General features: G+C 34.9%; 1 protein-coding gene across 1 annotated transcript in view; it reads left to right on the top strand.

Annotated features, from left to right (window-relative positions):
* Window positions 1-1,790: 1,790 nt before the first annotated feature.
* The window catches only part of LOC121728523 (protein CBFA2T3), a 58,592-nt gene continuing 46,370 nt past the window's right edge, over window positions 1,791-14,012 (top strand). Inside the window, exon 1 of the mRNA XM_042116679.1 lies at window positions 1,791-1,977. The gene's annotated coding sequence lies outside the window, so the exon portion shown is untranslated. The remainder of the gene's footprint in view (window positions 1,978-14,012) is intronic.

Here is a 14,012-nt window from a genome sequence, read left to right as displayed (position 1 = left end):
TCTTAGTATTGTACTGTAATATTATACTAGCTATTTAACCGAGCTTTGCTCGGTATTCGATAAAACACGAATTAAATGACATTTTCTAAAAATGATTCCTAGCTAGATCGATTTATCGCCCCCGAAACCCCCTATATACTAAATTTCATGAAAATCGTTGGAGCCGATTCCGAGATTCCAATTATATATATATACAAGAATTGCTCGTTTAAAGATATAAGATAATAATTATATATGATAGGTTATATCTACAACATTTTATAACTTTTAGAGCCTGTTTCACCACTTTCTGATAAAGTGCCGAATAGGTTATTCACAGCTTTTTTTGACAGATTCTCCATACTTCATCTGTCAAGTTAAGTGGTGGATAGCCTATTCGACACCTATCAGGAAGTGGTGAAACAGGCCCTTAGTCTATTCGCGTTAAAAAGACAGTGAATAATGCGTAAACACTAAACATGTTATTTCAAAATGCTTATTTTAATTGGTTATTATGAACAAAAAATTGATGACATATTTTATTTGGATAATTTAGGTCCATGCAGGTAGACTACAGCTGCTTATAAACGAAAATCGCTGCTACGCCGTAGAGGCCCTACGACAAGATTTGAGGTTGCTGTATATTATTGTTTTGGCATTTTTTTTTAAATCAATGATGTTATTTTATTATTTACGAATTATTACAAGAAGATAATTTAATATTAGAAGCAATATTTGATATTTTCTAGAAGTTTGTAAAGAAATTAATTTCTCGATTGATTTTGATAAAATTTGGTAGAGTGATTTTAAAGTTTGAAATCACAGTGTTCACGTATCATGTATTTACGCAGTGCCGCAATAGTAAATAATCAGCCAAGTGCGAGTCGGATTCGCGCACGAAGGGTTCCGTACCGATACAGAGCAAAAATAGGCTAAAAATATATTTTTTGTATCGTTCCTTACATTTTTAATTGAATATTATTATTAAATATTAAAGTACATATTTAACAAAAGCATGTCTAGCTATAGCGGTTCTTGAGATACAGCCTGGAGACAGACAGACGGACAGACAGATGGACAGACAACGAAGTCTTAGTAATAGGGTCCCGTTTTTATCCTTTGGGTACGGAACCCTAAAAATTAGGTCGACAGTAACACGTCATAGTAAAATTAACCAAGAGGTTTCACCACAGGGTTTCACATAACAATCCGCATATGATATAATTGAGCAAATCATATAACACCTCGCTGGCAGGTCAGATAAGAGTGTTTAGTTTTTATTGTACCTTTGTACCGTTACAATTTAGTTTAACTAGCCATTTTATATGGATTTGTTTAATTAAAATGAGGACATTCTGCTTTATAACGGCATTAGTTTATGTTCTTTATTTACATAGTATGGCAATAATACGTATATTATTATGTTAAGAAACCATTCGAGAAAAATATCGAGTTTAGTTCATTTGTTGCGGAGTTGTTGTAGGAGTTACTTAAATAATGAAGGTTAGCACAACATTTTGTTAGATTTCAAGTACTTATTTACTGTTAATTTTTGCTAAACAATATTAAAAAGATTGTGCAATATATAAACCACGTAGATGTTTTTAAACAACACTGTTTCTTTTCGCAATTTTCTCGCATTCTCTATGCAATAAAGTTGAATAAAGGCTCCGGAAAATTCGCGCCCTATAAACGCTGAGCACGAAAAACAAACATCTGGAGCTCAAAACAGTTTTCATTAAAAAAATCTCGGCGCGGCGGGCGGCCGGTCCCGTTTCCCGCTCTCAGTGCTCCGTCGCGCGCTGCTCCGGACGCACGTTTTCCCGCGCAAACCGCTGTCAAACTGACGGCCGACTGCTGTTCGTTTTTTAAATTAAACCCTTTGTTTTTTATCGTTGAGTGCCATTGATTTGTGTTTTTTTTATTTGTGACTTATTTTGTGCGAAGCAAGGCCCGACCCGGCAAAGCTGATCGTCGTCAGCTGTCAAAAACGTTAAGGTGAGCGTAGAGAAAGATTTATTAGCGCTATAAATTAGAAATATCCTGCACCGTTTATTTTCGCAAGTCAAAGACTGGTAGTTTAAATAAAAATTTAAGTCAAATATTGATTAAGTATCATACATACCCCCAATTATCCGTAATGTAGGTTTTTGTATCAAAACAGTTTTATATTTAGTACATCTTTAGCTGCAGTAACGTAGTTTTCTTATGTACTATTTATTGTTAACTATAATATGGGTTAATCATATTCGCAAGGGAGAATTCCCTCTTGCAGTTTCAAAGACTTTTCAACTAACTCACTAACCCAAAAGAACACTCTCGTCCAAAGACATCGTAAATGCTACTTTACGCCGGTTTTCTGTAAGGCCGTATCATCCGGTCGAGCCATCGTGCCAAAAGCTCACTTATGACACCTACATGTTTTGCTAAATATTAAGTTCCTCATCAGATTCTCCCGTTGACACTTTCATACAAATTACCTTCGCCAAACATTGACTACTATTTAGAAGCTGAAGAGATTATTTGTTTGAATACGCTATCTCGGAAACTACTGGTTCGAATTGAAGAATTCTTTTTGTGTTGGATAGTCCATTTATCGAGGAAGGCTTAAGGCTATAAAACATCACGCTGCGACCAATGGAAGCTAAGAATCAGTGGAAAATGTGGAAAACAGGAAAAAATAATTAAATGTCTTGGCTACAGGCTCTGATTCGCTAAGGGGCGAAGGGCGCGGAGGTCCCAGGTGGTGAGGTGGGCTGGGTAATGGGTCTGCAGGCGCCAGCTGCGGGCCCAGGTGTGCCGATATTACGGGACCATATTGAGTTTACTTCTGTAATAACTTCAGCTCCTATTTCATTACATTCCGATTTTGTAATAAGTTTTTCGGGTTGGATCAAAATAAGTTGGACCGTAGTTGACATGCGAAATGTTGGGCCTATAATTTTCGAACTTTAGTGACTAGAAACTCCGAAGACCTAAATCTGTTTTAAAGAATAGCATCACATACTTTTGCCCCCAAAGTTAAGGGAATGAGTGGATTTTATATAATTTTGGTGGAAATTTTTGTTTCCACCAAAATTGGGGATTAGGTGTTTACGGAAAACTAGTAGGTACGATAACCACCACCTACACGAGTTCGCTTGTGACAGAATGAAGTGAATGACGTATTATTTATGCTTCAAGAATCAATGGTATTTTGTAAAAATAATGTTTTACACACCCTCTTACCCACCAAAATTGGAATTTACGAGAAAAATAATCTTAAAAAAGAAAAACTACGTGCACTAAAGTTAACTATAAACAAACCAAAACTCTACCGATATTCAAAATAACAACATGATATTATTGCCACAAGTAGGATAATTTAAGTACTTACACCAAAATTGCATAAAATCGGGGGTTTTGTGATAAAACTGTTTTTTTTTCATTTCTGGCTGGAAACTGGTACGACCAAGCCCACAGCCACCTCCTAAACTGGTTAGCGTGTGGCTGAATGAAGTAAATGGCGTATTTTTTATGCTTATGGGATCAATGGTATTTTGTAGAAACAACGTTTCGTAAATCCCACCAAAATTTAAAAATTCTCCGCGACAGACCTAAACTGTGTCATACAAAACTAAACTACAGGAGTTAGTACAGTAAAATTCATATATTATGAAGAGTCAACTATATAAAACGACTACATAAAAATAAAAATCTAATCCAGTATCAAGTTTTCTGTTAATCGGTCTAGATATTGAGTAAAATAGTTCGGCGACAAGCCACCAAAATTGGAGATCGCCTATTTACGAGTATATTTATTATCTTTAAAAATAATTATTATTTTTAAAAAATAAGGACAGGCCCAAATTAAAAGCGTTATGTTTTACTTTTAAAATCAAAAATGAAAACGATATCTTGAAAAAATAAGATAAAGCGGTTTGGGAAATCCAGTCGAATATATTATGCTTATTAAAACTGCACGACTGCTGGTAGATACAAAACATAGAAATTGTTCTAGAGCTGCGTTGTCTTGGATGTGGTGAAGTTAATCAATTCGCCACGTGTTTTGCTGTAGCTCTTACAACTTAGCGTTTTCAAAAAATCGACTTTAAAAAAACCGGCCAAGTGCGAGTTGGACTCGCCCATGAAGGGTTCCGCAGCAACAATAGGGTTTATTTTTTATGAAATTAGAAGGTTTTTGATTTATTTTTATGTTTCAGTTGATTTAATGAAAGTTAATTTAAGGTTTACCATTTATGACGTATAAAAAAACTACTTGCTAGATCTTGTTCAAACCAATTTTCGTTGGTAGTTTTTATAATAAGTAGTTTTTATAATAAGTAATGACTAATGTACATCATATACATTTTACCACTTTGGAAGAGTCTCTCTCGCAAACTTTTCAGGTTAGAAAAAAATTATATTAGAAACCTCAATATGATTTTTTAAGACCTATCCATAAATACCCCACACGCATAGCTTCGATGAAAAAAAATTTTTTTATTTAGTTGTACCTATGGGGACCCCTAAAATTTTTAATAATTTTTCCATTTTTGTAACAAAATCTTAATGCGGTTCACAGACTACATCTACTTACCAAGTTTCAATAGTATAGCTCTTAAAGTTTCGGAGAAAAGTGGCTGTGACATACGGACGGACAGACAGACAGACAGTCAGACATGACGAATCTATAAGGGTTCCGTTTTTTGCCATTTGGCTACGGAACCCTAAAAAGGAGGTTCTATATTCAGCTGATATTAATTTTTATTCCCTACTTCTGATAGTGCCGTGGACAATATCACTATTTTTCCGCCCTAATTAGTTTGTTTCGTTCTTGAGAACTAGTTTTTCCGAATAAGTTTATACTTGACTAGATGACGCCGGCAATTCCGTTGCGTCAAAACTCGTTTATCGCGCATGAACCGTACATTTTTCGGGATAAAAAGTATCCTATGTCCTTTCCCGGGACTCAAAGTATCTCTGTACCAAATTTCAGCCCAATCGGTTCAGCCGTTTTGGCGTGAAGAGGTAACAGACAGACAGACACACTTTCGCATTTATGATATTATTAGTAATTAGTATGGATTAGTATATTAGTATTAACTGTATGGATATTACTATGGAAATATGGACCTACACCAATGCCAACAGGATGTCTGTGGGTCTGTACCGGTTACACCGAATTAGATAAAAAAAGAATAAAAGGCAGATTGTATTCCAGCAAAAGCGACAGTTACCTCTAATAAACTTTCTGCGAGGAGAGATAGAGAAGGCTGCGAGCCTCTTATGGTGCGCTTATACGGGCAACCAAAATTACTCAACTCCAGTCAATTCTCGTCAACTTTGACGTCACGACTACATCAAGCAATTTGCGGCAACAAGCAGCAATATTGCGCAATACAATATTGAGTGATGTGGCCATCGAATATTTGAGCGATAAGACATTGAGCGATATGAAATAAATTGCTCCATATTGCTCCACTAATAGCTCCAGATCGCTCCATTCGTGTCGTCGAGCCATTGTTGCCGTAATTATTGCCCGTGTAAGCGCTTCTTAAAATAAGTCTGAACTTAGTGGATCTGTTACAATTCTTCCCAATTCGATACAACACAGCTCGTTAACTACACCATAACTATGACCAATTTAACGGTAATTCAGTAGAACCACAACGCACGACCCTGGAGATGCGGGCGAACCAGTTAACAGATAAATAACGGTTAATACATTTTATATGGGCCCTGCACTATAGTCTTAACCGAGACGAAGCATTTCCTACAAAAATAACGGGATATTATTAAATGCACATCAGAATAATTTTGCAGCACACTACCTTAACTCCGCTAATTAACTGAATGCATACCAGAAAAACTAATGCTGATAAAAAAAAAACAATTGATTAACTGGACATGTCCTTCAAAAACAACTTAAACATCATACAAAACGAGACGACCTTTATAACCGAATTCATACCAAAAATATGGTTCATACATCGGATATATTATTTGTAAAACTAAAATTTAAATTGTTTATCACAAATACTAACTTGCACTCTAAATTGGACAATCTTACAACGGAATTTCTAAAAACGATATCGTAAGGTGCACCACAATAAAATCAATTTCTATTGTCAAAACAAGTCTACAAATTGACAAATCGTGCAACTAAAATATTTTTGCCTAACTTTATTTTCTTTTTATTTCTCTGTTTCACTGAAAAACATGTTGAGGCCTCCTCATCTAACGCCGCACTCACTCTTTTGCACTCGCTCTTTACTCTTTAGCGACCACAGATATATCTTGATCTATTTCTGTGTTAGCGACAAAGATTTTTGGTAATTATGATGAGATATGGTGAAAGACTTTATCATTCCAAAACTATATAATTCAAGGTTTCTTGATAAAAATTAAGAAAAATTATCAAAATTTACTACTGTATTGTAATTGTATGGGTTAATAAATTTATTAATGATTCTTAAATAATTAATAGCAATGTTGGCCCAATACGACTTGATTGGGTTAGGTTAGATGGCTAAGGCGGGAGCGTAGCGCCCGCCTTAGCCATCGTGGTTATTTTTTGTGAACCACCCAGAAGTAGTATTATAATATAATAATATAATATCTATCGACGCTTCACACCACGTCAGTCTGGCCCCGTGGTAAGTACCTGAAGGACTTGTGTTACAGGTACCAGACAACGGATATATATTTAATACTTTTTATACTATACATATATTTAAGATTTTTATTATATGATACACATATTTAATACACATCCATGACCCAGGAACTTTGAAAAACTTTTTTGTTCCGTCGGCGGAATTCGAACCCGCGACCCCCGGCTTGAGCTACCAACGCGCTCACCACTGAGCCACAGAGGTCGTCAAATCAGTCTATTTTGCAATATATCGGTAAGGAACCCTTTGTACGCGAATCCGACTCGCTCTTTGCCGATTGTTTATTATTATTGTTTATAAACTGAGTTACCATTCACTGTGCCAAAGTTTAGTCCAAGTTAAGTTAACACTTAATGATTTTTATGTGTTCTTAATTATATGAACATAACAGATTAAATTGGGTTTTATTTAGAATAAATGATGTTCCTAAAAGTTATTATGGTGATGGTTTTCCTTTAAAAAGTGGTAGTATGTTTGTTGAACTAAGGAATTGTTAGATATACAATTTTAATAATAGTTATTCGTTCAGTAAAACAGTTTTGCCAATAACTTCAAATAGTATGCTGAATTCGCATTATTTAGGGTGCATAATTAGTGTGCAAGTCAGTATTTTTGGTGAAACTTTCAAATATTTAGATCGAGAAAAGGGAATATACAGATATTGATTTAAATACATGCCATTTCTCATTGAGGCATTTCCTCCAAAAATAACCAATGAGAAATTTTATAAAGTTCCGTGCTTAAATATATATACCCCATATAATATATATACCCCATATATATATATAATTATTTTATTTCTAAATCACTTAAAAATGACTACTTAGAACGTGTACATGAGGCCTACTACCGGTTCGGGAACTAACCCGGCTAGAAGATCCGGCGCGTAAGAAACGTGCCGGATCTTCTAGCCGGCGATTGCCTAACGTACTTAGCGTTAGGTAATCTCGCTACAAGTTAGAGCCTTACATTTAGCCGAAATAAAAATCGTTTTTTTTTGTCCTTAACCTACTCTACATATGCATTAAAATCGGTGCAGTAGTGGGTAACGGCGTTGATTCAATGAAAAGAAAAGATTCAATGTATATTGTATACCCTATGTGTATAGGGAATACAATATACATATAGGGAAACAGCATGCAGGGAAATCATAATTATACGAAATCTTTCTATTGTCGTTTATCCTTTATGATGAGTTGCCCTGATTATTTTTTAAGTAAAGAAATAAATAAAATAACATAAAGACTTATAAGGTCCAATAGCTATGTCCACAATGTGCCTTTTTTAGGGTTCCGTAGCCAAATGGCAAAAAACGGAACCCTTATAGATTCGTCATGTCTGTCTGTCTGTCTGTCCGTCCGTATGTCACAGCCACTTTTCTCCAAAACTATAAGAGCTATACTATTGAAACTTGGTAAGTAGATGTAGTCTGTGAACCGCTTTAAGAATTTGATACAAAAATGGAAAAATTATAAAAAAATTTAGGGGTCCCCATAGATACAACTGAAATTAAAAAAAAATTTGTTCATCTAACCTATGCGTGTGGGGTATCTATGGATAGGTCCTCGAAAGTCATATTGAGGTTTCCAGAATTATTATTTTCTAACCTGAATAGTTTCCGAGAGACACTCTTCCAAAGGGGAAAAATGTGTGTCCCTCCCCTCTAACTTCTAAAGAAGGGGCACGATAAGTCTAAAAAAAATATATGATGTACATTACTACAAAAACTACCAACGAAAATTGGTTCGAACGAGATTTAGCCAGTAGTTTTTTTTAATACGTCATAAATGGAGCAACTTTAATTTAACTTTCATTAAATCTACTGAAATATGAAAATAAATCAAAAACCTCCTAATTTCATAAAAGTAAACCTTATTGCTGCTGCGGAACCCTTCATGGGCGAGTCCAACTCGCACTTGGCCGGTTTTATTCATTAACGCAGTCAACATAGCACAAAATTGCATCATAGCGCAGTTAACAGTGCACGTGAGGCATGCTCGCGACGCATGCCCTCTGACCACAGGCATAGATCAAGATAGATACCGCATGTGTATGTACTTCACGTGCCCTATCGCGTTCTCAAACGACGAGCAATGCTCGTCTTTCGAAAGTCTGTTCTTTAGTCTGCGCTCATCGTTATCGGAATCGGACGTCAATCGGATTGAAAAATAGTGCATAAAAATATATAGTGCCGTATAGAGCTGTAGAAAATCGAATAGAAACGTTGGCCCAGATAATGGACACGTTTCTTATCATCGTTTTCATACAAATGGAAGGACATGCGGTATCTATCTTGATCTATGTCTGTGCCTCTGACCGTATCCAAAACTTTCGCTATGTTCTTTAATGACAATGTTGGCGTTGACATTGGATGCGCCAATACTAAAGTTGAATGAAAGAAGATGACGAAAATTGAAGATGAAAGTGCACAGTGTGGACATAGCTATTGTCTTTTCCCGGGAAAGAACATTAATCATTAATAGATGGACAAAAGTGGCATACCAAGTTTCACCTACTTAATACGGTTCAGCGGTTCGAGCCTGAAGGAGTACCTAATCCATAGACCACACATTTCTTACAGGTCTAAACATAAATAGATAAAAACGAGCTTTTGCCCGCGGCTTCGCTCGCGTTAAGAAGTATTATTATATACAAACTTTCATCCCCTATTTTAACCCCTTGGGGTTGGAATTTATCAAAATCATTTCTTAGCGGATGCCTTCGTCATAACATCTACCTGCATGCAAAATTTCAGCCCGATCCGTCCAGTTAGACTAGCATGAGTCGGCGCATGAGGCAACAGATATACACAATCTGTAAAAATGTCAGAAGTAGGAGACAAATATAAAACGTTATTTTTTTGGCCTTTTTTTACTCGTTTTTTTTAAATATATTTTTCATCGGTCGAAAGTACCCAAATTTGAGGTTTTTCGAACCTTTAAAAATTCATATCTTTAAAAATATTAACTTTATCGTAAAAAGTCATAGGACCTTTTTTATTGGTATTTCAATAAATAATATAAAAAAAATTTGTTCGGTTGAAAAATAACAATTCCTTGCAATTGTTTAAACAATGTTTGTTTAAACAATATGGCACCGGGTTGCGCCTTGGCAACATGCATTTATATCCTCAGCAGGGCAATTTGAAGAGGATCGCATAAAAAAATTGAGGTGGAATAGTTTTCGGTACTCATGCGCCAACTCGTGCTAGTCTAACGGCCGTTCCCAATATTTGATCTATCTCTGGTTTTGCCCTACTAGAGATAGGAATAGCTCACAATTGACATAAAATTATGTCTAATGTGAGTTATTCCTATCTCTATAGTTTGTGCGTTTTATGATGATATGCGTGACGCATTATAATTGACAATAGTAGGGAAGGTACCTAACAAAAATTAATCGATAGTTTAAAAATATCGAATCACTTCGTAAAGGAATTGCAATCGGAATTATCGATTTTGTACTGACATTTCAGTGGTGCCGGCGATTTAAGATGGCCGCCCTTTTTTATCGATTTGATTTCGATTCAACAGAGTCAATCTCTATTGACATAAGTTCCGTTTCATGCATATGACATTTTTCAAGTGTTTTCGTAACAATAATTTTATATTCCTATTTCAGTTAATATTTATAATTTTTATTAATAAGTTAGCATTTAGCATCTTTTCATTTTTATTCATTTACAATTATAGGAAACATTTGTTTTTGTAGATGGAATATAATTTATTACATTTTGTTTTTTTTGTTTTCTTGTAAAAAAACCCGTAGCAAGGAACATGAAAACTCTCACCCATATCATCTTAGAACGCACAAACTATAGTAGGGCCAAACCAGAGATAGATCAAATATTGGGAACCGCCGTAAGTGGTTGATAGATATGTCAGTCAGTCACCTTTGAGTTTTATATATTATATAGATAAAGAAATAGATAAATTTCAATTGACGTATAATATTATGTTCTTAGTTATCAATCCTTACCTTTTATTCCCATCTAACTCCGGGATCAGTTATGATTCCCTTCATAGTCGATCGAGGGTGATATTGTTTACTCATTAATATTCGGCCATAAAAACCGTAAACAACAAATACCGCTCCCTCCCACCGCACCTGCGCAGGGCTGCCACAGATATACGCCTGACTGATTTATTAAGCACAATTGCAGCCGGAAATCCGGTAAATATTGGAGCTGCAAGTGTGATACGGGATGTAGCGTTGGTTAAGCGTTTGTAGAGTAGTCAAAATCAAAATCAAAAACAAAATTGTTTTATTTCTGAATAAATTTAAAATAAATGTTTTCAGAATGTCCTACATGATGCCTACCACCGGTTCGGGAACTAACCCGGCGAGAAGAACCGGCGTAAGAAACTCGCACGGGGCCCACTTTTTTACCAAAAAAAGTGAGAAAAAAATTAATCTTTTAAAATAAAGTTTACAATTTTGTAACTAAATATTATATACAATATCCACATACATAATTGTAAGTCCTATAATAATGAAGAAGTAGCCTTGCAAGAAGCCATCCTACTCCCAAGGTGTGCCATCGTTTATGAAATCATTGACCTTATAATAGGCTTTGGCACACAAACGTTCTTTAACTACTTTTTTAAATTTATTAATGGAAAGATTTTAAACGTTTTCTGGGATTTTGTTGTAAAGGCGTATACATTGACCTTTAAAAGATTTACTGACTTTACTAAGTCTGATCACCGGCATATCTAGCTTGTGCTTATTTCTAGTATTCCTAGAGTGAATGTCACTTTTAACTTTAAATTTACTTATATTTTTTATTTTTTAAATTTACTTATATTTTTTATTTTTTAAATTTACTTATATTTTTTATTTAAAAGTAAGTTATTAACATTAAACCAATGTACTATTTTTGAGAGAGCACTGTTTACCTCGTCGTACTTCGACTGTTGTCGCTTCACTTTAAAAATAAGTGAAGTGTCATCAGCAAAAAGCACTATCTCATTATTATTACCCTTAACTAGATAAGGTAAGTCATTTATATAGATGAGAAAAATAAATGGGCCAAATATAGATCCCTGTGGGACACTTTATTCTATTTTGGTTCCTTTGGACCTTTTACTATTTACCTCAACCCTTTGAGTCCTATTTTTAAGGTAAAAAGTCAAAAGGCTGAGAGCAGAGTCTTTAATTACGTAGTGGCGCAATTTCCTGATCAATGTAGCATGCTCAACACAATCGAAGGCTTTGGAGAGATCGCAAAACACACCTAAGGCATCCTGCGACTCCTCCCATGCCTCAAAAATACTGCAAAGAAGTCCTATACCAGCATCCGTTGTGGATCGACCCCTGGTAAATCCGTATTGATTATCATGTAATAAATTATTAGAATTAAAATGTACTAGTAATTGTTTTAAAATATTTTTTTCAAATATTTTACTAAAGGTCGGTAGAATTGATATAGGCCTGAATTCGTGGGATCCGATTTAGTTCCGGCTTTGAATAAAGGAACAATCTTGCTATGCTTCATTAAGTCAGGAAAAACACCATTTTTTATACAGTCATTGAAAATCATTGCTAAATGAGGAGCTACGATGTCAATTATTGATCTAATAATTTTTGTGGACATGCCCCAGAGTTTAGTAGTATTTTTAATACTCAACAATTTAAAGGTATCAATAATATCTCAGGGGTTAATTTCTCTAAACTTAAAATTGACATCACATTCCTTTACATTGTCTCTGAGTAGCTTTTCGGCAGCTTCAGGCGAAGAATTTAAATTTTTTGTGGTTGAGACCGGAATGTCAGCAAAAAACTTTTCAAAGACCGTCGCAACTTCTTGATCATTAGTAATCTTTTTATTTTCAAAGTATAGTTCAAAATCAGAGCTACGACAGGTGACATTTCCAGTCTCACCAGCTATTACCTGCCATGTTGTTTTGATTTTATTTTTAGAGTTTTTAATTTTATTTTTTATATATAGGACTTTAGCAGCTTTAGAAACTTTTCTGAAGGTTTTTGAGTAGTTTTTAACACATGCTTTAAATACTTCACTATTGTTAATACGCCTTTCATCATATAAGTCATATAATCTTTTCCTACTTATTTTTATTCCTTTTGTTGCCGAATTAATAAATTTAGTTCTTTTATTACTGTTTCTAACCGTTTTAGAAGTAAATATTGAATTAAATTGAGTTCTTATCACCTTAAATAATTTATTAAAAGCTTCATCAGAGCTATGTGACCTATCCAATAAATGGATATTTGAATTTAATTTACTTTTAAATTGCTCAATACGTTTTGTGGTCACAGGAATAAACACAAGATTTTTCTTCGCGTCACTGTCACATTTCATATTAAAAGAAGCTATTTGTCCATAGTGATCAGAACTTAGCTTATCAATTATTTCTTTTTTATCAGGAATAAGATTAGTAAATATGTTGTCAATACAAGTGGCTGTAGTATCACAGACCCTTGTAGGTTCCTGAAACAAACTGTGAAGGTTATACGATTAAAATAAAGATGTGAATCTAACAGTAGTGGAGGTTAAATCTAATAAATTAATGTTAAAATCACCACATATTGTTAGATGCACATACTTTTGACAAAATTTGTTCCATTGTTACTTCAAAAGAATCGTATAACCCTGATGGAGGCCTGTGCACGCCCACAATGATTAGATGGCTCAGCTCTATGCAGGCCACTTCTATTAATCGTTCAGTAAAGAGACTCACGATATCCTTACGTTCCTTAAACTTCAAATTGTTTCTGATTAAAATGAGAGAGCCTCCTCTAATGGCATTTTCTCTACTGAACGAACTTGCTATCTGGTGATCATTGAAAATGAGTTCATTTGATCTGAACCAATGTTCAGATATACACATAATATCAATGTTAAATTCCTTTAAGTGTAGTGATTTGGTACTGAAAACACTAGGTTTTAGACTTTGACTGATAGTCTTATTTTTAACTGATAGTCATAAGTAATTGAAAAGTTGATGATTAGGCTGCGCCTCGATGAGAACGATTGATGATGAAAGTCAGAAGAAGAAATTTATTAATAATTCATCACTGACAAAAATGAGATAAAATGCTACTTTATGACCTAGGTCCTAGGTTAAAGATTTCGTTTTGCTAGACGCCACTACAGCAGTGGCGCAAACAGCAGCGGCTTGAGTCGCTGGAGCAATGTCGATAGAAAATTATACTAGGTCATATAGTAGCATTTTATTAGAATTTTTGTCGGTGACGTCCCGGTGACGGCGACGGTGGACAAACGGCCTGACTCCAGAAATGAGACGTGAAAATTCTGAAATGATGTATACAGAAGAATTGTATAAAAAGTTTAGGTGTCAGCCCTGGCACACGGATGTGGTGCGGGGATGTGGCGTCTGATCCTGATCCGGTGTT

Source organism: Aricia agestis, chromosome 1, assembly GCF_905147365.1.
Source record: "Aricia agestis chromosome 1, ilAriAges1.1, whole genome shotgun sequence".
NCBI lineage: Eukaryota > Metazoa > Arthropoda > Insecta > Lepidoptera > Lycaenidae > Aricia > Aricia agestis.
Note: the sequence above shows the minus strand (reverse complement) of the source record. Positions and strands in the feature narration are given on the sequence as shown.